This window comes from Cetorhinus maximus, chromosome 27 (genome assembly GCF_964194155.1).
Source record: "Cetorhinus maximus chromosome 27, sCetMax3.hap1.1, whole genome shotgun sequence".
NCBI lineage: Eukaryota > Metazoa > Chordata > Chondrichthyes > Lamniformes > Cetorhinidae > Cetorhinus > Cetorhinus maximus.
This window is the reverse complement of record NC_135905.1, coordinates 4,271,020-4,294,434: the sequence shown is the minus strand read 5'-3', so window position 1 is coordinate 4,294,434 and position 23,415 is coordinate 4,271,020. Positions and strand designations below refer to the sequence as shown.

Here is a 23,415-nt window from a genome sequence, read left to right as displayed (position 1 = left end):
TCAGTCCTAGAACCATCTAGCAAATCCTTTCTATTCAGAATTGTCACATCTTCATCAATACTCCTCCTCCTCCTCTTTTTCCTTCTCTATCATTAATTTGTAAACAGGAATAAGAAGAATTCATTCTTGGCCTTGTAAATACAATATCATCATCCCATGTAGCACCTTATGCCTCTAGTTCACGAACAATATGATATACATTCAATTTAATATTTCCTTCTTTCTCTTAGTATTTTCCTCAATCTGGTCCCTGCAATTTTTACGATATTGCTAAATTTTACTGCTGTTTACATCTGTTTCCAATCTCATTTCTGCTCCTTTCTGCAGTTTTCCAGTTCCCATCCCCAACCAGTGATCTAACCGATTGATAGACCCGTCTCCTGGGGCTGAATGACCTACTCCTGTTCTTGGTGCACGCAATACCTTTTGTGTAGTAAAACACCTCAAGTCCTAAGGTGCCTTCCACGTGTTGGCATGGTAGACACTGGATGCCCCCTTGTTCCATGCCCAGGTCACCATTCTTTGTGCGAGAGCTTAGGCGGTCAGTCCTGGCAGGCTATCTGACCACAGCTAAGCAAGCAAAGTTTTGCTGCCGCTACACGTGCGCACTTTACAGCACGTGCTAGCTCAGGAGCGGGTGTCTTCACCTCTTCCCCAGGCAATGAGGCAGACAACAGTCACGCCGCTGTTGACTCTCAGGATTCTCAACAAGGAATCAAAGCACAACCTTGGATCAAGTGCTGCGTTACTCAAACCAGCGAGGTAATCATCTGCGACCCTGCCCCAGCTCCACTGTTCAGTTTGCATAGAATTAAATAAAATTTACATCACAGAAACAGGCCCAACTGGTCTATGCTCCACTCCAGCCTCCTCCCACCTTAAGGCGTCTCATCCTATCAATATAACATTCTATAATTTTCTCCCTCGTGAACTTATCTAACTTGTATTTTGCTATAAATCGATGGTATTCACCTCAACCACTCCTTGTGCTAACGAGTTCCACATTCTCACCACTCTCTGGCTAGAGCAGTTTCCTCTGAATTCCCTATTGGGTTTATTAGTGTCTATCTTATACTTATGGCCTCCTAGTTTTGAACTTCCCACAAATGGAACATCTTTAGGTCTGCCCTATCTCACAGTGATGTATTGCGAAGGCGGAGGTCATTCCGCTGTTGCACTTCCATTCTGGCAGAAGGGTGTGTGGGGCTAGCTGAGGAATCCTGCACTGAGGACAATTGTAGGTTCCATTCAGGGCTTCAAACAGGCTGCATAACGAGGGGCTGGAATGCAATCCAATCCCAGGACAGTCAATTAATCACTATTCGATTCCGAGCCCCATCAATGGGCCAGTAGTGAGACGGCGAGGCTCCTACCATGACCTGCCGCCAGACAGTGCAGCATAGATCCACTCCAATTTATACAGTGGTTGGAAGGGGTGCCTACTGCATCGCTGTGGCACACCTACCTGTCCCTCCCTCTCCCAGGATTTGGCACGAGCCACCTGGGTGGACATCCTGTCCTGTCACATCTCCAGCGCACTATAGTATTTTTTTTACAATCAAATCTCATTTTAAGGAAGCATTTTACAACCAGTCGGTGAGAGGTTTTCATCTCAATACTCAAGGTTAAACCCTGAGTAAACTAGAAGACTATCAAACCCTGACCGACCGCAAATCCATCCCTGAAACAGGCTAAACGTGAGCCTAGCGACAAGTGAAGATAAGGAATCACACTAAGTGCAGTAGCACAAGGGCAGGCATTACAAAAAGCTGTAGCTATTCCCAACATTCAATCAGTTCTTTCAGAGAGAAGAATGCTTAAGTAGTGTCAGATAAAGTACAGTACAGTGATAGTAAATTTAGAAATCATGCTGAGTTTGTACTTGCGAGTACTAAAGGTGCAAAACTCGATCTCATGGTTATCAGAGCAGGTCTCAGAGTTTTCATACTTCATTCCTTTTGTTATCTGGTATATAATTTTGACTATCAAGCCAAAAATAATTTCTGGTCGAAGGATTACAGACATTTTAAATTTGGAAGGATAAGTACTTAGACACCAAGTCAAAAATAGATTGTTTACAATAACTTTATTCTGTCATGGGATGTGGGTGTTGCTGGCAAGGCCAGCATTTGTCATCCATCCCTATTTGCCTTTGAACTGAGTGGCTTGCTAGACCACTTCAGAGGGCAGTTAAGAGTCAAGCACATTAGTGTGGGTCTGGAGTCACATGTAGGCCAGACCAGGTAAGGACAGTATATTTCCTTCCCTAAAGGATATTAGTGAACCAGATGGATTTTTATGACAACAATTGACAATGGTTTCATGGTCGCATTAGACCAGCTTTTAAATTCCAGTTTTTTAAAAATTAATTCAATCCAAGTTGCCTGGTGGGATTTGAACCCTTGTCCCCAGAGCTTTAATCTGGGCTTCTGGATTACTAGCCCAGTGACATGACTACTACCCCGCCATCTCCCCCTTTAGCTTATTGTGGAAAGTCATATGAAGATGTCAGGCATTCATGCTAAGGGCCTGATAAAGTACAACATAAATTCAAGTTCCCCCTTGTCGAATGTGGCATCAGCTGATCAGTTGGTAGCTCTCTTGCCTTTGAGTCAGAATGTCCTTGGTTCAAGTCCCACTCCAGAGATTTAATCTCAGTTGATGCTACCAATGCATTAGTTGGGACCCCTGTACTGTTAGAGGTGCAGTCTTTCAGATGAGATATAAAACTGAAGCCCTGTCTGCCTTCTCTGGTGGACGTAAAACAACCCACAGTACTACTTGAAGAGGAGTTGCCCTGTTGTCAATATATAGGTGTCACTGCGCTCACCAACTTACATTGGCTCACAGTCAAGCAGCATCTTGGATTTTAAAATTCACATCCTTCCTTTCAAATCGTTTCATGGCCTTGCCCCTCCTTATCCCTCTAATCTGCTTCGGCCCAACAACCCTCCGAGATGTCCACACTCCCCGAATCCTGGCCTCTTGAGCATCGCCGATTCAATTGCTGCACCACTGGTGGGCACCCTCACCTTTGCATGGTCAGGCACTAAGCTATGTGGTACCCTCTCTACACCTCTCCACCTCACTTTCCTCCTTTAAGACACTCCTTAAAGACCTACCTCTTTGACCAAGCTTTTGGTCATCTGACCTAATATCTGCTACTGTGATTTGGTGTCATATTTTGTTTTAAAATTCTCCTGTGAAGCAACTTGGAACATTACATGAAAGGTGCTATATAAATGTAAGTTGCTGTGTCTTGGCCAATATTTACCCCTCACCAGCGTCACTAATAACAGGTCTTCCAGTCATTATCTCATTGCTGTTTGAGGGAGGTTGCAGTGCGTAATTTTTTTTAAATTAATTTATGGGATGTTGGCATCACTGACTAGGCCAGCATTTATTGCCCATCCCTAATGTAGGAATTGGCTACAACAACTATAACATTTAAACTGTAGTCAAAGTACTTCACTAGCTCCAAAGTGCTTTGTGATGTCCTGAAGTCAAGAAAATCTTGTATAAATATGAGCTCTTTCGTTCTTAATGAAATTTGGAAGTAGCGCTGTCAGAGTGATGCAGGGTCACAACACATGCTCATACTCTTTCTCCCATTACCTACACAGCTGCTCTTTTCCACTCAGCCCCTGCCGTGTTCTGCATCGAAGCAGATCGCAGCTAGAGGAAGAGAGGAGCACAACTGGAAGTGGCAGGCAGGCGCCCGTCAGCTGTGTTCCAGCTGTGGGAGCCAGACACTACAAGTTCATTTCATTCCCTGCCAGATCAGCTGCTTCGGTCAGTGGTATGTAAAGTTTGGTCAGACCACCAGGATGCATACCTCCAAACAGCCCATAACAAGACTGAGGCGGGGCACGCCAGTGTGCTGAATGCTAACGATCCATGGTGCCTCAGGGTAGAGGGGCTGCCATCATCAGATCTCCACCATCAGCAGACTGAGGGTCATCATCCAGATCAGGGTGTGCAGGACAGGGAGACTGAGGCGAGGCGGGGAGTGAGGTGGTGGGGGGAAGGACTTTGCCATGCGTCTATATTCTGAAGGGAAGGAATTCCAGAGCTTACGGCAGAGACAGCTAACAGGTGTGGGCAGGAAAATACCACTGGCTGGGGTGAGGGTCCCCGACTTTGCCATAATCCTCAGCCCAATTTCCTGATCAACTTCCAGCATGATGCCCAATACTAAGCAGGGGCCCCCCACCAAAGGCCCCCCAAGATGATCCAGGTGGTCCTACACCAGAACCACTGATGCAGAATCAAAAGGAAGTGCAAAGGTGGTTAAGAGGCATTGCAAGATCATTGGACAATCCCAAGGGGCATGATCTCTAGCTTCATGCTCGAGGCAGTGCCTCAGGCCAAGGTCAAATCAGGGTTACAAGTGGAACACGTATTCCACCATAGGGCAGACAGTCAGTGTTTTAACTTTAGTTCAATGCCCTCTCAGTCTGTCCCCCTGTGCCAATGACTGTTTCCAAGCGACTCCTGGCAACTGCAGGGCAAATATTTTCTGCCAGTCGCTCTTCAAAAGCCAGCTCAAAAGGCACGATTATTGGTGCAGAGTCGGGGTAGGAAATGGTTGCGGAATAAAAGCAGCGAGTGCAAAGCTCTACGCGAAAGCGAGAATCTAAAAAGAACACGCCATCTCGTCATAAACTCTGCCAAAACTGAGAATCTGAAATACACAGAAAACTCAGGAAACGGCCAGATCATCAGCCAGGGTTTGTGGGGTGAACAGACCCAGCATTTTAGGTTCCTCAGAATCTGGAGCAAAGAGAAGACAGGGTGACATTGGGTAGAGACACTTTGTTCTGTCAACAGGTTTCGATCCAAACCCTGGGCCAGAACTTGCAGCTAGTGGCACACGGCATTATTTACACACAAACACTACAGCAACTTCAGGCAAAGGACAGGTGCATGGTTCAAATGTGGAAATTCAAAAGTTGCTGCCCAAGATGCATCACTCAGTGGTTAACTTGGCGAAGATAACATCTCACTGTCTGGTTTCACCATTGGAATGTATTAAATGGAATGATGTGGCCATAATCACACAGCAGATACAAGTGAAACTCACCATAGCAAGTGAAGTCTCGTCCATTTCAGTCTAAGTGCCCTATAAATAACATCATGAACATTGATTACTGGTAAACAACTCTCTGGCACTGAAAATTAACTACACCAAGAGGGAGTCGTGTTCCTTTAGGATTTAATTGTAGATTGTGTGTGTAGATTTTTTTTTTTAAAAAAGGCTTTTCCTTTCTGTCTCTTATTTTAATCTTTCTTTCACCCTATATTTCTCATTCTGCTCCCAATTTGGCATTGAAATCACCCACTCCATTCCTTCTTGGTCCAAGCACTGTTAATCTCTCAATCCTTCAAGCTGATTGGTGAAGGGAATAGGCAGTTGCTTGTCCCGTTCACTCATGTCCTAAATCCCATTACCCTCACTAGGATGTTAAAAGCTTTTTTTTTCCCCAATTCATTTATGGGATTTGAGCTTTGCTGGCTGGGCCAGCATTTATTGCCCTCGAGAAGGTGGTAGTGAGCTGCCTTCTTGAACCGCTGCAGTCCATGTGGTGTAGGTACACCCACAGTGCTGTTAGGAAGGGAGTTCCAGGATTTTGACCCAGTGACAGTGAAGAAACGGTGATATATTTCCAAGTCAGGATGGTGAGGGGCTAGGAGGGGAACTTCCAGGTGGTGGTGTTCCCATGTTTCTGTTGCCCTTGACCTTCTAGGTGGTGGTGGTCCTGGGTTTGGAAGGTACAGCCTAAGGAGCCTTGGTGAGGTTCTGCAGTGCGTCTTGTAGGTGGTACACACTGCTGCCGCTGTTAGTCAGTGGTGGAGGGAGTGATTGTTTGTGGAAGGGTACCAGTCAAGCAGGCTGCTTTGTCCTGGATGGTGTCGAGCTTATGAGTGGTGTTGGAGCTGCACTCATCCAGGCAAGTGGAGAGTATTCCATCACACTCCTGACTTGTGCCTTGTAGATGGTGGACAGAATACGTAAATGATTTGGAGGAAAATGTAACTGGGCTGATTAGTAAATTTGCAGACGACACTAAGGTTGGAGGAGTTGCAGATAGTGAAGTGGATTGTCAAAGGATACAACGGAATATAGATCGGTTGGAGACTTGGGCGGAGAAATGGCAGATGGAGTTTAATCCGGACAAATGCGTGGTAATGCTTTTTGGCAGGTCTAATACAGGTAGGAATTATACAGTAAATGGCAGAACCCTTAAGTGCATCGACGGGCAGAGGGATCTGGGTGTACAGGTCCACAGGTGGCTGAAAGTGGCAACGCAGGTGGATAAGGAAGTCAGGAAGGCTTATGACATGCTTGCCTTCATCCTCAGGGGTATTGAGTATAAAAGCTGGGAAGTCATGCTGCAGCCGTATAGAACCTTGGTTAGGCCACACTTGGAATATTGCATGCAATTCTGGTCGCCACATTACCAGAAGGATATGGAGGCGTTGGAGAGGGTGCAGAGGAGGTTTACCAGGATGCTGCCTGGTCTGGAGGTTATTAGCTATGAGGAGAGGTTGGAGAAACTCGGATTGTTCTCACTAGAGCGACGGAGATTGAGGGGCGACTTGATAGAAGTTTACAAAATTATGAGTGGCATGGACAGAGTAGATAGTCAGAAGTTTTTTCCCAGGGTGGAAGAGTCAATTACTAGGGGACATAGATTTAAGGTGAGAGGAGAAAATTTTAGAGGAGATGTGCAGGGCAAGTTTTTTTTTTTACACAGAGGGTAGTGAGTGTCTGGAATTCGCTGCCAGAGGAGGTGGTGGAAGCAGGTACGATAGTGGTGTTTAAGAGGCAGCTTGACAAATACATGAATAGGATGGGAAGAGAGGGATAGGGACCCCGGAAGTGCAAAATGTTTTAGTTTGACAGGCAATATGATCGGCGCAGGCTTGGAGGGCCGAAGGGCCTGTTCCTGTGCTGTACTTTTCTTTGTTCTTTGACAGGCTTTGAGTAGTCAAGGGGTGAGTTACTCACCACAGGATTCCCAGCTTCTGACCTGCTCTTGTAGCCGCAGTATTTTATATGACTAGTCCAGTTCAGTTTCTGGTCAGTGGTATCCCCCAGGATGTTAATAGTGGGGGATTCAGTGATGGTAATGGCATTGAACATCAAGGCGCGATGGTTAGATTCTCTCCTGTTGGAGATGGTCATTGCCTGGAACTTGTGCGGCACGAATGTTACTTGCCACTTGTCAGCCCAAACCTGGATATTGTCCAGGTTTTGCTGCATTTGGACATGAACTGCTTCAGTATCTGAGGAGTCGCAAATGGTGTTGAACATTGTGCAATCATCAGCGAACATCCCCACTTCTGACCTTATGATGGAAGGAAGGTCATTGATGAAGCAGCTGAAGATGGTTGGGCCTAAGACGCTACCCTGAGGAACTCCTGCAGTGATGTCCTGGAGCTGAGATGTTTGACCTCCAACAACAACCATCTTCCTTTGTGCTAGGTATGACTCCAACCAATGGAGAGTTTTCCCCCTGATACCCATTGACTCCAGTTTTGCTAGGGCTCCTTGATGCCACACTCGGTCAAATGCTGCATTGATGTTAAGGGCAGTCACTCTCACCTCACCTCGGGAGTTCAGCCCTTTTGTCCATGTTTGAACCAAGGCTGTAATGAGGTCAGGAGCTGAGTGGCCCTGGCAGGACCCAAACTGAGCATCAGTGAGCAGATTATTGCTATGCAAGTGCCACTTGATAGCACTGTTGATGCATATGAACAAGGAGCAAGGAGCAGGAGTAGGCTATTCAGTCCTTCGAGCCTGCTCTGCCATTTAATAAGATCATGGCTGATCTGATAGTCACCTGCATCCCATCTACCACTGATAACCTATCACCCCCTTGTTTACCAAGAATCTATTGAGCTCTGCCTTAAAGATATTCAAGAGGTGTCAGCTGTGGCTCAGTTCATAGCACCCTCGCCTTTGAATCAGAGGGTTGTGGGTTCATGTCCCACTCCCGGAAACCAAGAACTGTGATTGTACTCGAAAGAGTTGCAATCTGTGACTGTTGATAACTCGAAAGAGTTTAAATATATTCAAAGGCTCTGCTTCCACCACCTTTTCAGGAAGAGTGTTCCAAAGACTCATGACCTTCAGTAAAAATTTATCCTCACCTCTAACATAAATGGGCGACCCCTTATTTTTAAACAGTGACCCCTAGTTCTAGTTTTTCCCACAAGAAGAAACATCTCCTCCATATCCACCCTGTCAGCCCCCCTCAGGATCTTATATCTTTCAATCAATTCACCTCTTACTCTTCTAAACCCCAGCAGATACAAGCCTAACCTGTCCAAACATTTGTCATAAGACAACCCACCCTTGATGATCCCTTACATCAATTTACTGATGATGGAGAGTAGACTGGTGGGGCGGTAATTGGCCGGGTTGGATTTGTCCTGCTTTTTGTGTACTGGACATACCTGAGCAATTTTCCACATAGCCGGGTAGGTGCCAGTGTTGTAGCTGTACTGGAACAGCTTGGCTAGGGACGCGGCAAGTTCTGGAGTACAAGTATTCAGTACTATTGCCAGAATATCATCAGAGCCCATAGCCTTTGCAGTATCCAGTGCCTTCAGCTGTTTCTTGACATCACATGGAGTGAATCAAATTGGCTGAAGACTGGCATCTGTGGGACTTCCGGAGGAGGCCGAGATGGATCATCCACTTGGCACTTCTGGCTGAAGATTGTTGCAAATGCTTCAGCCTTATCTTTTGCACTGATGTGCTGGGCTCCCCCAACATTGAGGATGGGGATATTTGTGGAGCCTCCTCCTCCAGTGAGTTGTTTAATTGTCCACCACCATTCACGACTGGATGTGACAGGACTGCAGAGCTTAGATCTGATCCGTTGGTTGTGGGATCGCTTAGCTCTGTCTATCACTTGTGGCTTATACTATTTGGATGCAAGTAGTCCTGTGTTGTAGCTTCACCAGGTTGACACCTCATTCTTAGGTATGTCTGGTGCTGCTCTCCTGCACTCTTCACATTGAACCAGGGTTGATCCCCTGGCTTGGTGGTAATGGTAGAGTGGGGGATATGCCAGGCCATGAGGTTACAGATTGTGGTTGAGTACAATTCAGCTGCCAATGATGACCCACAGCACCTCACGGATGCCCAGTCTTGCATTGCTAGATCTGTTCAAAATCTATCCCATTTTGCAGAGTGGTAGAACCACACAACGTGATGGAGGGTACCCTCAATGTGAAGACAAGACTTTGTCCCCACGATGACTGTGCAGTAGTCACCCCTACCAATAGTCATGGACAGATGCATCTGCAGCAGGAAGGTTGGTGAGAATGAGGCCAAGTATGTTTTTCCTTCTTTTTGGTTCCCTCACCAGCTGCCACAGGCCCAGTCTAGCAGCTATGTCATTTAGGACTCAGCCAGCTCAGCTGTGCCACTCTTGGTGATGAACATTGAAGTCCCCCACCCAGAGTATATTCTGCACGTTTGCCACCCTCAATGCTTCCTCCAAATGGTGTTCAACATGGAGGAGGGGGAGCGTAAAGTGGTAATCAGCAGGAGATTTCCTTGCCCATGTTTGACTTGATGCCATGAGACTTCATGGAGTCCAGAGTCGATGTTGAGGACTCCCAGGGCAACTCCCTCCCGACTGTATACCACTGTGCCACCACCTCTGCTGGGTCTGTCCTGTCAGTGGGACAGGACATACACAGGGATGGTAATGGAGGAGTCTGGGACATTATCTGTATGATTCTGTGAGGATGACTATGTCAGGTTGTTGCTTGACTAGTCTGTGAGACAGCTCTCCCAATTTTAGCACTAGCCCCCAGATGTCATTAAGGAGGACTTTGCAGGGTTGACAGGGCTGAGTTTGCTGTTGTTGTTTCCGGTACCCAGGTCGATGCTGGGTGCTTTGCCCGCTTTCATTCTTTATTTTAATTGACTTTTTAGCAGTTTGTTACAACTGAGTGGTTTGCTAGGCCGTTTCAAAGGCATTTAAGAGTCAACCACATTACTGCAGATCTGGAGTCAGGTGTAGGCCAGACCAGGTGGATTTCCTCCCCTAAAGGACATTAGTGAACCAGATGGGTTTTTATGACAATGGTTTCATGCTCATCATTAGGCTTCTAATTCCAGATTTTTATTGAATTCACATTTCACCATCTGCCATGGTGGGATTCGAACCCTGGTCCCCAGAGGACTATCCCAGGTCTCTGGATTATTAGCCCAGTGACAATGCCGCCGCCTCCCCACACTTGCACTTTCAGCAACTCGTTGTGCAAAACATCGTGGTTAAAATGTACAAGGACAAGTTTAACGACCATGGTGGTTTTCGTTCCCCTGCTAAAACAAATTCTGGCCAATTGTCTTTACTCTTGTTAGATGCTGATCGATCTGTGGTGTGTCCTGACCCATTCCTGATTTTCCTGACAACTGATATCAGTCACTGGAATTCACTGTGGCAATGGGAGCAACCACTCTTGGTGTGCATTGGAGTATGTGTAGTTTGAGTGCTTGTTTCGTGTACATGTGCTGGGATTGTACAGTTAGCCCAGCCCTTCCCATCGTTGCCATACATTGGCTCTTACTGCACAACACTTCCATTTATAAAATTCTCACTCAATGTTCAAATATCTCCACAGCCTTTCCCCCTCCCGATCTCTGTAACCTCCTGCCTTTTGCCCATCCCCGAATTCTTTCGGCCCAACAGTGGCAGCCCTGCTTTCAGTCCTCTAGGCCCCAAGAATTTCGTCCCTAAGTCTCTTTACTTCTCCCTCTGTCCTCAATATTTAACTCTTTGACCAGATGCTTTGTCACTTGTCCTAATATCTCCTTCTTTGGCTCAGTGTCAATTATTGTCCTATTATACTCCTTGGATGCATCTTGGAACGTTTTTAACTATGCTAAAAGGTGCTATATAAATGCAAGTTGGGAAATTGAAACATAGGAGGAGTAGGCCATTTGGCCCTCATTTAATAAGATCATGGCTGATCTGGCTGTGGTCTCAACTCCACTTTCCTCTCTGCACCCCCACACCCCACTTAACCCTTGACTCACAAAAATCTGTCTAACTCAAAGCTTTAAAATATTCAATGACTCAGCCTCCACTACTCTCAGGGGAACAGAATTCCACAGACTAACAACCCTTAAGAGAAAAATCTCTCCTCACCTCTGTCTTGAAAGGGAGACCTCATGTTCTTAAACTCTGCCCCCCAGTTCTGATCTTCCCCACAAGTGGAAACAAGTATGTGCCCTGTCAAGTCCCCTCAGGATTGTTGGTGCTTTTTACAATGATGCTAACAGCCTGTGAGAAAGTGGCTGCCGTTTACATCGCTGTCAGCTAAGGTCAGTGCCATTCATTCTGCCACTTCTCGCATTTCTCGGGCCCCCTCTTTTCTGCATTCTCTGGCCACAGCCTGCCTGCTAGTGTTTTAGCCTTGCTGTACAGATGTCACACGGCCTATCCCAGCATCCACGGTAATAGCCAAAGCACCCGTTCAAAGCTACAGGCTCTACGCTCGACAGAGAGAAATGCAGGAATTACCAGCAAGATCCAAGCAGTTGCAAGATCACTAGCTAGAGGCGGGTACCCTCGAGATTGTAACTTCACATTCACGTCTTGCGCCAGCGTTCAGCAGTGGTTAGCTCGGTAGTGCCTGTTTGTTTAAGGCAGTTGATCTCACACACACAGCTGGGCGATCGTGAAAAATAACAGTTGTCAAGTGGTTATCTCTGGGATACAGTTCCTGGAAAGTATCAATTCCAATATCTCATTTCGCCAACTCTCGAACCAACAAGTCTTTGCCATTCTGTGGGGTTAGCTGATAACAAGCGAGGCAACAGGTGGAGAGCTACAATTAGTCTCAGCATCCCAGTTGGATTGAGATGGGGGGTTTGGAGGGGAGGGGTTGGGTAACGGAAATAGAGAAAGCTCCTGTTCCTAATTGCTCCTTATTGACCTTGCTGAGCAATATAACGGTAGACAGGATTGAATTGCTCATGACACGCTTCCATGGTCAGTTAAGTGTCAGGCAGACGTTCAATGACCAAGCATCAACTGTGGCATCGTGGGCAGGACACTCACCTCAGAGACAGGAGATTGTAGGGTTCAAGCCCACTCCAGAAATTTGAGTACAAAATCGATTTTGAAACCTCAATGCAACGCTAAGGGAGTGCTGCCCCTACTTGAAGTGCCATCTTTTCAATGAGAAATTAAACCAGTTAGGCAGATGTAAAAGATCCCGGGGCACTACTCCGAAGAAGAGCTGGGATGTCCGCCCAGTGTCCTGGCCAACATTCATCTCTCAACCAACATCACTACAAATAGACAATCTGCTCATTAACTGGTTGCTGCTTGTGGGAGCTTTCTACACTCAGACTGACTGCTGTATTTCCCTACATTACAACAATGACTGAACTTCAAAAGTACTTAACTGCTGTAAGATGCTTCGGGATGACCCAAGGCCACGCAAAGTTGAATATAAATGCAAAGTTCTCTGGCTTTCTTCATGAGTCAGACAAAGGAAATATCCCACTTGGTCAATCACATCCAGAACCATTGCAAACCCCCAGATGCACATCGTGGAAAGATTGAACTGGGCCAAGAGCTGACCCATACGTTTAGAATATGACAAGTGAGACTTGGCAAGGTTTTCTTCTCCCTAGTGCTGGGGTTTTCACGGTGAGACAGGAAACAAACCGAGCAGAAACAGAATTACCTGGAAAAACTCAGCAGGTCTGGCAGCATCGGCGGAGAAGAAATCAGTTAACGTTTCGAGCCTTCATGGCCCTAAACGTTAACTGATTTCTTCTCCGCCGATGCTGCCAGACCTGCTGAGTTTTTCCAGGTAATTCTGTTTTTGTTTTGGATTTCCAGCATCCGCAGTAGCTTTTAGCTTTTTGTTTTTAACAAACCGAGCAGTGTTGTTGCCAGCAATTCCTCAGGGCCTGGGAGAAGCTGCCAGCTCAGGCCTGGGAGAAGCTGCCAGCTCAGGCCTGGGAGAAGCTGCCAGCTCAGGCCTGGGAGAAGCTGCCAGCTCAGGCCTGGGAGAAGCTCAGGCCATGGCTGTGGTTTGAACAGGGGAACTATTTACTCCCAGCTGATTTTCTCTGGATTACAATCCCGAAGGATCAATTCCAAAGTAATCAGCCTGAAAACCAAAAATATTCTGAGGGAAAACATCCACAAGCAAATGGAAATATGAAGAGTTTTCCATCAGTCACTACGGGGTTGCTTTAGCCATCGTCCACCCTGGTCTTCCAGAAGCTCCGACTCTTATGGAGACCTGGCTGTCCCTGCAATTGCTGCCTCCAAGATTTCATCCATGTGAATGCCCTTTGAGTACAAACCTGGAGAGTGCACAGACATTTCAAGTAGGAACCAGGGGAGGCCATTTAGCTCCTCAATCTGTTCCACTGCCATTCAATGAGATCATGACTGACCTAACTCCATATCCCTGACTTTGCCCCATATCCCTTAATACCTTTGATAATTTTAAACCTGTACTTGGTTAAAATCTAACAACTGATCCAGCAACAATCACCATTTGCAAAAGGGTTCACCGAACCTCCACCTTCCTTTGTGTGTTGAAGTGTTTTTTAATTTCACCTTAGGTTTTAGACTACGCCTCCTAGTCCTAGACTCCCAGAATTGTGGAAATCGTTTCTCTCCATCGATCTTATTTGTTCCCCTTAACATTGTGAAAATTATGACTGATTTGCCCCTTAACCTTTTAAGTTCCAAGGAATACAACCTTAAGTTTGTATAATCTCTCCTCGTAACTTAACTCTTGGGTGTCCAGATAGCACTCCCTCCAAAGCCAATATATAGTTTCTAAAGTGTGATGCCCAGATGCTCTCAGTACGCCATATGTGGCCTAACCAGGGCTTTGTGAACCCTACCAGTCTTTATTCAATCCTCGAGATTGAAGGGCCCTCTCATTAACCTTTGTAATTATGTTCCCTACCTGTTCACGACTTTTTAATGTTATGCAAGTGTTACCCACTCTTCCCCCATCAGGGCCACTGGGCAGCAGTCAGGAGTGTCAACTCTGGCTAGATGCATCAAGGCCAACAGTGGGAAATGCCACTATATCTTTTAAAGGGAAAGAACAAGGAACATTTAAAGCACAGGAAAAGACCAGGCTATGGGGAATAGGTGAGGCAGTGAGATCAGTTTTAGGCTGCTCAGGAAAAGAGACCAGCACAGACAGGATGGGCTGAATGGCCTCCTTCTGTGCTCTCAATCCTTCATTCTCTGAGCTGCTGCTTTGGTCGAGTTCAGCACAGACCTGGAATCGATTCAGATCTTCATATGGCTTCACGCTACACTCGATGAGATCAGATACTTAAATGACAGCTACTTTTGTAAAAATGTAGGAGTGAATGGTGTAGGACATTACATCATGGCTCAGACTCAGTGAAAATTGGCTTGGATGGTAACCAGTACTTTTAGACTGGTTGGCCTGTTATTAGACTAATGTTTGAAACACATGCTGAAACTAGAAGGAAGGGATTTGTTCCTGGGCTATTGTTCAATGTAGAAGAGCTGGAAGATAAATTTAAATTGCTCTGAAAGGTCTCTGATCCTATTTTATCACAAAGTAATCTCCCCATGACATTCCTCACGGAAATACTCCTGGAATCAGTTCAGCTTCACAATTAGCCAGGCCTCGGGCACTGGCCTCTACTTTCCAAGTGTTAACTAGAACGTTAATTACTTGGGTTATATTTTGATTATTCCCCCTCAAAGAGGTTTATTTGGGGGAAGAAAAAATGTCCCCCTGTAGCAGGTAAGCCTAGCACCAGTGTGGAGCCTGTTTAGCCGTGGGCATGGGTTAGAAAGGTCAAGGATTCAGCTTTCTAGCCTATCCCTTACCCACACTTGTGACCGACAAGGTCATGAGTCATTAGTGACCCTTGTGAAACTAACCCTTTAGTGTGGTGATTGCAATGAGTAAGCAGAGATTTCAGCAGTTGTAGAGCTAACTCATTAAACACTGTACAACAGACCTTTAACTAATGCCCCAGTTGGCTAGTGGATGATACGTTGATATGATAGGTTAGGCCAGTGGGCAACAAGATGCCAGGTGAAGTATTATATAGGAAAATGCAAAGGTTATTCACCTTGGTCAGAAGAATAAAAAAAGCAGAATTTTTCTTTTAAAAATAAGGTGAGAAACTTGTAAGTGTTGATGTTCAAAGAGACTTGGGTTTGTTCATACGAGGAATGCAGGAAGTTAGCATATAGGTGCAGCAAGCAATTAGAAAGGCAAGTGGCTTGTTAGGCTTTATCGCAAGGGGGCTGGAGAACAAGGATAAAGAAGTCTTGCTGCACTTGTACAGGGTTTTGGTGAGACCACACCTGGAGTACAGTGTGCAGTTTTGATCTCCACATTTAAGAAAGGATATACTTGTATTGGAGTCGGTACAGCGAAAATTCACTAAATTGGTCTCTGGGATGAGGGGGTTGTCCTATGATGGGAGGCTGAGTAAATTGGGCTTATATTCTCTGGGGTTTAGAAGAATAAGGTGTGATCTCATTGAAACCTACAATTCTAAAGGAGCTTGTTAGGGTGGACACAGAGATTGTTACCGCTGGTCGGGGAATCTAAAACACGGGGGCACAGTCTCAGGATAAGGAGCTGATCATTCAGGACTGAGATGAGGAGAAATTTCTTCACTCAAAGGGTTGTGAATCTTTGGAATTCTTTACCCCAGGGGACTGTAGATGCTCCATCATTGAATGTATTTAAGGCTGGGACAGACAGGTTTTTGGTCTCTCAGGGAATTAATGAAAATGGGGAGCGGGTGGGAAAATGGAGTTGAAGTCCAAAATCAGCCATGATCGTACTGAATGGTGGAGCAGGCTCAATGGGCCGTGGGGTCTACGCCTGCTCCTAATTCTAATGATCTTATGTCCGTGGATTTACAGATCCGAATGTCCCACATGATGGAGATGAAGGAGGAGATACTGGAGGAGGCAGGTAGTTGCTCACGCCTTTGCAGGTCCAAAGCTGAGCATTTATAGAAGCCTTCCAAAACCCTGCTTTTCAAGCGTGGGGAATGAGCTGGCACATCTGTATTGAGCATGCTGTACTCACCAGCCAGGTCCATCTGAATTCATTCAGCAGCTCACAGCATTCTTCAATGCAGTAAATTTAAAGAGCGGACTTGCACTTTCCTGTTTCTGATTATCAAAATTCCACAGTGGCAACTCCTTTGGACAGACAGACCTGCTCAACGCCAGCCAGACAGTGACCCTACAGGGTGAAAGTAGAAACGTGCTGGGAACTCAGCCACCAGCAGCTTGTCACACTAACGGCACAGAACAATAATTGGGGATGCTTGAGCCTGGGAATGTTTGGGCGGGGAGGGGGGGGCGGGGGCGGGTGTAGAGGTGAGAGTCAGGAATAAAGTTACTGTCTCAGTTCAGGTCCAAGGTATGGGGTAATCGTGACTTTTTATTCATCCCTGGGATGTGAGCGTCGTTGGCAAGGCCAGAAGTTATTGGCCGCCCCCAATTGTGCTCGAGAAAGTGGCGGTGAGGCACATTTTTGAAGCTTGCATTGTGTATGTGCTGTAGTTACGGTGCTGTTAGGAGGGGGGGGGATGTTTTTATGTAGAGCTTTTAATGTGGTAAAGCGTCTCCCAGGTGCTTCACAGCAGATTTATCCCAAAAAAACCTGCAACTGAGCCAAAAAAGGCATTAAGGACAGGTGACCAAAAGCTTGGTCAAACAGGTGGGTTGTAAAGAGGGTCCAGCAATTAGCATTGTGCTCAATTGCTCAATCTTTCAAGTCAATTGGAGCTCCCAATTTACTCTTGCCAGTTGAGCTCAGCCAACTCAGCATATACCCCGGGACATTGCAGTTCGCACTCAGCTATGAAGAGAACACGCAAACTTTGGAGCCAGCGAATGAATGGAGGTGATGCAGGGGCAACATCCCCATGAAGGGCTCACTTTGCGAGGTGCTCTTCTTGGTGAAGAGCCTCGCCTGCAGCGAGCATTGGCCAGAGAATTACAAGGAGAGTGTCACAGCCTCGTGTGGCGTGTACCAGGCTGGTGGTGGAGTCTCACCAAGTTCTCCATTAACCCATTTAAAGAACAGCCTTATTGCACACGTTGTTGTGCACGGGGAGAGATCTCTCTCTCTCTCTTCTGCTGTTTATGCCAAAAAGCATTACAGCACTGGAGAAAGTACAGAAAGGAGGTTAAGAAAATGAAATGGTGCAACTACCGAGAAAGGTTGAGCAGGCTGGAGCCTCTTTTTTCTAGAAAAGAGAAAATGAGGAGGGGGCCTGATAGAGGTCATTAAAATTATGAAAGCGTTTGACAGGGTGGATGCGGAAAAGCTGTTTCCACTTGTAGGCAAGTAGAGAACAAGTGAGTATAAATATGAGAAATTCTTTGATCTTTTGGGTGATTAACAGGGAACTTGTTACAGAGAGCAGTGAGAATGAAAAACCTGCAGGCAGATAGCATTGATGTATTAAAGGGGAAGTTTAATGCACACGAGGGGGAAGGGAATGAGCAGGTTTGTGGGGGGGGGGCGGTAAACAGCCAATTAGAGTGGAAGGTGGTTCGTGTGTGTGGGGCATAAACACCAGCCGATCAGATGGGCCAAGTGGCCTGTTTCTGTGCTGTGGATTCTCTGTAGCTTGCAACACAGTGACCCAACGCACAACCAGCCACAATGTTACGTCATCCCAATTAATGATTAACTTCATCGTTCTACCACAAATAAAAATTCCATCAAAATAGATTGAAAAACCCATAAGATTAAGGGGCAAAACTCACAGTGCAGCTCACCCAAGAAATAAAGACTTGAGTATTGCTGAAAAGAGACATGTCAAAGTTTTTCATCTTGCACTCATCAGGACACTGCAAGAATACAATGTAAGGGGAAAACAATTTATTCTCTTCACATACAGTATAAATTGTTGTCTCCCCCTTATATTGGTATTTCTTGCAAGCGTCCTGGTGAGTGCAAGATGAAAAGCTTCAACAATATCTCTTTTTTCAGCAAAATAAAGACTTGTCATGTCATTACAGCACAGGAAGAGGCCATTCAGCCCATCAAGTCCCTGCCAGTCAACCCCATTCCCCTGTTCTATTTCCATGGTCCTGCAAGTTTATCCCACTTCTAGCAACCTGTTGGCAGCACGTTCCTGGTCATTATCACTCACTGGCTAATAAAAGTTCTTCCTCACAGCCCCCCTGCGCCACTTGCCCGAAACTTTAAACCCAGGCATACTTTGCATTTATATAGTGCCTTTCCCAACCTCAGGGCATTCCTAAAGCTGCTGGCAGCCAGCCAGCCAATGAAAAACGATTGAAGCACAGTCGCTGTTGCAATGTAAGAATCAGGGCAGCCAACAAGTGCACAGCAAGCTCCCACAAACAGCAAGGTGGCAATGAACAGAAAGAGAGAGCAAGGAGCAATAAATCAGGAATAGTGGTGCAGTGAGGGGAGGGGAGGGTTTTGCCTGCAGACTGTCTGAGGCAAGGGTTCGGAGGGAGGTGAACAGTTCCACCGTTGTAGAAGGGTCCTGGGAAAAGGCGAGTTGGAAGCTGGAGGAATGTGTGTGTAGGACGGGGTTATTATTACAGTTGAAGAAGAAAATGCGGACAAGCAAATGTTTGAAGACAAGAGACTCGGAGGAGCCCAAAACCAGAATAAATTCCAATGGTGACACGGGCTCTCCAAGTTGTCCATTCTGTTTATTGGCTCTGCCAGCTGTACATTAACTTGTTTCAGTACAGAACACTCGGCCAAGGGGCTATAAGCCTGTTCCCAGGAGCCACAATGATTAACTACAGATTTCTCTCCTTTTTCTTTTTGCCTAAAAACCCTCTGTCTGGTTCCCGGTGTCACGTTAAAAAGCGGCTTTTTAAACCCACGAGATGTGGGGCAGTGGGGCTGCGAAGAGTTTGGGAGCTGATCAAAACTTTTGGAGAAAGGAGACTTATTCCAGAGAGCTCAACCTGACCCTGTAAAAACAGAACCGCTCCTTCACTGAACAAGCTTGTTTTTATTCTACCCCTGGCCCCTTTCCAGAATCCATCCCGGTGAAACTCCTATTTATGGAACCTTTCAGTTTACCTTATGACATTGTTGGTGGAAACGCTCCAAAATTATAATTTCTTTTAAAAAAAAGAAGCCTGGGTTCGCAGTTCCGGTGAAGATCAGGGATCACAAAACCTAAAATGTAACCCAACTCCCATCAGTTCGCTCCCCAAAATCCTGCGTTTCAGCGGGAATCCCATTATTAACAGTGAACCGTTTAACCGGTCAACCCCCAATTCAACCTCCCTCCCTCCCTCCTTCCCTCCTGCAACTATCTCAGGAAACAGGCAACGGGAAAAGCTGAACGCAGCAAGACAAATGTACAAAGCAAAAAACCCCCTTCCCCACCACCACCAAAAAAATAATACAGTTACAATTAAAGCATTTGAGGCAGAAGCAGGTCTGGGAGCAATTATTGCAATCAGAGGATGCACTTGGGTAAGTCAAAGCTGCTACACTCAATAACACAAGAGGATCCCACAAGAGACATTAACTTCACCCAGCACACAATTCCAGACCCCCCCCCAGCCCAACCCAACCCAACCAATTCACTCACCTTCCACAAAAAGTTGGGGAAGCGGCGATATTCCAGCCCTATAATAACCCACTGGGATCCTGTGTGGGTTTAGGCACGTTCGCTGTTTCCTGCAGCCTTTCCCAGTCCAGGAGAGGAGAGTGTGTGTGTGAGAGAGTGTGTGAGATCCTTGTTAACACACCCCCCGAGTGCAACAACACGTCACACTCCCGGCTTTAACTGCACATCTTTGCTTAATCCCGTTTTCAAAACCCTGGGCTCCAAGTCCTCTCTATATGGAGGAGCTGCAGACACACACTCACACACACTCACACACACACAGCCTCAACTCTCAGGGGCACCAAAAAGGGAAGCCCCCTCTCTCTCTCCCTCCTCAGTGTTAGAGAGGGAGTGGCAAAGGGAGAGGAACCAAGATTGCTGCAGTTCTTCATTCTCAGGGGAGGGAGAGAGTTCGGAATGTATTAATGCACAATTTGCAAATAAACAAGGTGTCCCACACAGCCCAGAAATATAAAACGGTCTGAAAGCAGGTTTGCTCAGCTTTACTGGTATTTTAACAGGGGGGGGGCTTTTCTCTTATTTTTTTGTTGCAGAGGCAATAACACCGCTCAAGGGGTGGGGGTGGGGGGGGGGGTACACAAGTCCCTCCCTCAGAGGGTCCGTCTCACCCAGGGCTGGGGACTGTCAGCTCCCAAGTCCCCCGCGAAACTCCTGTCAAAGCCGCCTGGCAATTCGTGCACTTGAAACCCTGGGCGAAGCCAGTCCAAATATCAGGGCTGATGGCATCAAGTCATTTCAGAACTTTGCAAGCGCCAAACTCCTTCAAAGCATTCTTATTTTTTATATATATATATATATATAGGCCACACAGCCCTGCGGACCATTACATCCCCGGTTCAGAGCCTCATTCAGCTCGGCTGCGATGCACCCCATGGCCGAATAGCCAGACTGTGAAGGCCGGCGATTTCAGCAAAGGTGTTAGGAGTTGGGGGGCCCGGAGAGCCAGTAAACCAGAAGCCAGTGCATTTGATTCTAACCCTGAATGAATTAAAAAATCAGCCAGTGGCTTACTAACAAACCAAACGTGGCTCGCCTGGGATCCCACCAGTTTGCCATTTTAACCGGCCCCCCCTCTGAGCCGGCTACACGGGCGCCTGTCAGGCCCAGCGAGGACCCTCTTTGACAATGCAGTTCAACAGAATCGGGCCCTGACTGCTATTTTAACCCGGAGTGAACCCGCTGCGGGTTTCTGGCCAGGTAAAGTGGGAATAGAACGGGATCGGAGGAATAAAAACAGAAAATGCTGGAAGAACCCGGCAGGTCTGGCAGCGTCGGTGGAGAGAGAGGCAGAGTTAACGTTTCGAGTCCGTACGACCCTTCCTCAGAGCCACACGGACTCGAAACGTTAACTCTGTTTCTCTCTCTCCACGGACGCCGTCAGACCTGCCGAGTTTTTCCAGCATTTTCTGTTCTTATTTCAGGAGCAGGATTTTCCCTTCATCAGTCAGGATGGCCCCAGGGACAGCCACGAAACAGACCCCCACCTGCCATCGGCCCCCGCCCCCCCCACTGCCATTTCACACTGGCGGCTCCGCGCTGGCCGGGAAGGGGGCCGAGCATGGGGTGGGGTCCGGTGGGCCGCAGGGTCTTTACAAGTGGCCCAGGCAACCCCCGGAAAGGCCGCCACACAGGACGTTCCCTGAACCGACACGACAGGCAGGATGGTGGGTCGGGTGGGCACTCGGTCCCCCCCCCCCCGGTTTTCCGATGAGTGTCTCGCCGTCCCCCCCTGGAGGAGGTGACTGGCAGGTGGGACACCCTTGCCCCCAGGGATGGGAGGAGGAGGCCACCGCACCTCACCCAGAGGGCATGGGGGGAGGTGGCGACACTGGTGAGCAGCCGTGACGTGGTGCGGCGCTCCTGGATGCAGTGCCGGAAGCGCTTCAATGACCCGCTGCGTTGAGGAAGGGGTGAGTTCCGTGTTGGCGTGGGTCAGTGTGCAGAAGTGTTAATGTCTGGCCATCCCCCGGTGGACCTCAGGGATGTTAGAGTCTGGGTGCCAACTGTCAATCACACCAGAGCTGGCCAAGGGGGTGAGCCCCGGCTGCTTGGACTGAGTGTCTTGTGGCTCGAGGGCCACAACTCGGATGTGCCCTGCGAGGTGCTCCTCAGCTGGGGTTGGCCAGGCTGCAATGGCGCTGCAGGTAGAGAGTGGACTATACAATGCTCCTCTGTCCTTTCAGGACAAGACGGCCCACAACAATATAGAAAGGTCGCGGACTGACAGAGGCACTGCTAACCTCCTGATCCTCTCGAGATACGAGCAAGACACCCTAGAGCTCGAGAGCCAGCCTGCCACACGTGCAAGCGGGCGTGAAGAGGAGGGGGTGCCAGACGAAGGTAAGAGTGCAGTGCACAGAGGTGAGAGTTTCAAATTGTGGTGCAGTCTCTTCATTGATGGGAGCCTCGACCCTGGAGTCCCCATTGATCATTGAAAGACGAGGGCACCGTGATGCAGATCTCCATTGTCTCACCAGGGTACCTGGCATGCACAGTGACAGGGTGATGACTTTAACCAATGACATGTCCTTCTCCCTTTTAGGTTCACCAGCAGGCACTCACTCCCTGGACCCCAAATGTCCACCCCTGACCCCGGAGGACCACGGGGCATTATTTGCACCTGCGTCACACCCACTCTCTGAAGCAGGCACCAGCACAGATACCAGCACCTCGGTGGGCATTAGAGCGGCGGCTAATATCTCGGTGCACATTGGTGAGGGCACTTCACACTCGCTTGAGGTACAGGCGGAGGCAGAGAGTGCCCAGGGTGCCGGCAGTCGGAGGACTGCTGGGGGCCAGGATGATGCTCAGTCGAAGGCTGATGATGAACCTCTGGAGTTGCCCATTAGGTGGCAGATGCTGGATGTCCAGCGGGATGTGCAGGAGGATCTGGCGGAGATCCATGAGGGTCAGTGTGTCATGGTCTCCGTGATGGAGGAGTCCATTCAGAGCGTGAGCACTGCGTTGACCATCATGGGTGAGCGCACTGCCTCCCCCATTGACAGAGTGGCAATTCTCATGGAGAGGCAACTGCAGGGAGAGAATGAGGGGTTCCTGGGGTTGCACTCGGACCTGCAAGCACTCACACAGGCACTGACCTCAGGTGGTCAGTGTCAGTGTGGGAGATGGATGAGGCACCCAGTACCCCAGCTAGGTGCCCATCCATCAATGGTGAGCAGGGAGGTCCAGAGCAACCTCAAATTGGCGCACGAGCTGCCTGTTATCTCTGCAGGCTCCTGTCAGGGCGCTCTGGATGAGGGCAGCAGCTCCTCCGCCCTTCTGCCAGTGACTATGGCATCTGATGAGGCTGCGATGACTGGGGAGGTGCCAGCCATGGCACTGGCCGCTCCCTTCTAGGTGGGGCCAGCACAGGCTCCACTGGACAATGGACGACTGCCAACGTCTTCAAGGCCAATGAGACAGCGGAGACAGCAGCTGCTTCCAATGCCGGTGCCAGTGAGAGGGGGGTGCCCAGACATAGTACTCGTAAATGTAAGCTAAAGGCACCAAGAGCACAAGAGGGACAGTTCATGGGTGATTTTATGTTCATTTTTGTTTACTTTATATTTATTGGTCTGATGTTGAACACCAGAAACGTTTCTGTTAAGATTATTTATGTCAGAGTGACATAAATTGTGTCTTTGTCGTCATGGCCTGAGTATGCTTCACTTTTTTATTTCATTGGTGTGGGGAATGCTGGTCTGTAATGCTGGACGTAGGTGGCTCTGAACTTAATTGCACAG

General features: G+C 47.7%; 1 protein-coding gene across 3 annotated transcripts in view; it reads right to left on the bottom strand.

Moving 5' to 3' along the window:
* Positions 1-19,945, bottom strand: part of sorbs1 (sorbin and SH3 domain containing 1) — a 229,234-nt gene extending 209,289 nt beyond the window's left edge. For 2 of the 3 annotated variants that reach the window (XM_078530584.1, XM_078530561.1), the window contains exon 1: positions 19,634-19,775. The gene's annotated coding sequence lies outside the window, so the exon portion shown is untranslated. Of the gene's footprint in view, positions 1-19,633 lie in introns of all 3 variants that reach the window. The other variant, XM_078530556.1, reaches the window with a different exon arrangement.
* Positions 19,946-23,415: the final 3,470 nt, after the last annotated feature.